This window comes from Crocodylus porosus, unplaced genomic scaffold (genome assembly GCF_001723895.1).
Source record: "Crocodylus porosus isolate Cpor-Errol unplaced genomic scaffold, CroPor_comp1, whole genome shotgun sequence".
NCBI classification, from domain to species: Eukaryota; Metazoa; Chordata; order Crocodylia; family Crocodylidae; genus Crocodylus; species Crocodylus porosus.
Genome location: NW_017728943.1, coordinates 115032483 through 115034510, shown reverse-complemented (window position 1 = coordinate 115034510; position 2028 = coordinate 115032483).

Here is a 2028-nt window from a genome sequence, read left to right as displayed (position 1 = left end):
TGTATTTAAAAAGCAAGTGTGTTTTTCATAATGGGTTGGGGAGGGTGGAATCACAACACTATTGTACAAGTAATAATGTTGTTTATACCAACATAGCTGAGAAGTAAAAAGCAGTGACCAAAGTAGATAAACAATATATCATGTTATTGCTAGGTTTGACAGAAAAGCAAAACCTTTGGTGAGAATTAAGTACTCAGTGCAGAGGGGGAAAAAGCATTTGAAGGTATCAAAGGGAGAAGTCTTGATGTCAAAAAGAAAGAGGAGTCTTAGTTTAAAGGATGGTTAAATCTTTTACTATAGAATGATCTGAATTTTGAAAAGTCATCCAAAAAAGATATAGAACAAACTGGGGAGTTCAAGAGCTAATAGCTGTAAAGGAAAGAATAATTGATGGGATCTGAGCAAAAGCTAGGAATGTTTCAGGGAGCAAAACTTGTAGATCTGAGGTCCTTTATCTTGAATTGCCAGTTAAGCCATTAGGACTCCTACTTTTCTTTATAAATCATGTAATAGTTTGCTTAGCAATTGCATAAAATAAATAAATAAAATAAAATAAAACCATACTTTTCATTTCTCTTTGGCTGCTCTGTAACTAAAAAATTATACATATGTATGTGTGCAGAGTTGTCAACATGTTACACAGCACTCATAAATGCTATCAATATTCAGTGACTGAATGCACAATTACAGAGCGCCAAAGCCTGGATCTCTCTGAAAGATGTACGGTAGGAAGTTGTCTCAAATATTGCTGCAGATATTGTACCCCAGTGCATATTAAGGCAGCTCACTGTTAGCCCACAGCTTGTCCTTGTTAAATCAAAAATGGGCCTCAACCATAAAAAGGCCCAGGCCTCTGACTTGTTGAGAATATCTCACAATGTGATAAGTAGCCTTGGTTCTATCCTTAAAAGAGGCAGCTGAGCCCCTCGGAAGAAGTGGTCAGTATGTGGGAGCCCAAAGTGGCTTCAAAATAATGGATTTTGAACACCAAAAAGATTTGGAAATGGTCAAATCCAGTTTGTGTTAAATGGGGAAAAACAAGAAAAGAAATCAATATCTGATGCCTCCGGTCACACATGGATTGCTAATAGTTGTCCTACCTCACATTCTCATTTAACATTGCTGTCCCCCACCCCAGCACTTTAGGCTGCCACTCCCACCCCAGCAACTTAGGCTGCTGGCAGATGTTAAGGCAGTCACATAATTGGGGTCTGAGGAATTTTATGCCCCATCTCCAAAAACATGCAACCTGCCATGACAGACATGCCAAACAGGCATGTCGTGTGATTCTGGGATGGGACACAAAATTCCCTGAACTCCAATTGCATGACTGCCAGCTGCCAGGGCTGCTCCATACCAATTCTGAGAATGCCCCATCCCTGTGTCAACAACCAACTGATTGTTAGCATCCAGATTGGGCAGCCCACGGCCAGAGACATGCTACACATTCAATTTATAGTGCCATACAAACCAGCCACAAAAATGTTTTATGTGGAACATCTCCATGGCTGGTTTGCCATTCTATGTTACCATAAATTAGCTTAATGTGTGTCACTTTGTATATTTATGATATGATAAACATGTTAATCATGCCAGAGATATAATACTTGAAGGGCCCTTAATGTTTAGGTCTCGTCATAGTGGGGGCAAAAAGTCACCTATTTTTACGACGGCGCTTGATGAGTTAATGATATGGATTGTTTGGAGCATTTCCCTGCATTATGAAAAGAACTGGACTTAATGGCCCAGTAGATCCCTTAGTTTATCTGTGTTGGCAAAATATTCATTCTCAAACAATTTACTAAGACAAAACATGCAGTTCCATCCTTCCCCTGCTTTCTTCATTTTCAATGAAGTTTTCTGGTCATTCATAACAAACAAACTTGACTTCATAGATTTCATAGATTTCATAGACATTAGGGCTGGAAGGGATGTCAGGAGATCATCGAGTCCAGCCCCCTGCCCAAAGGGCAGGAAGTCAGCTGGGGTCATAGGATCCCAGCAAGATAAGCATCCAATTTACTCTTG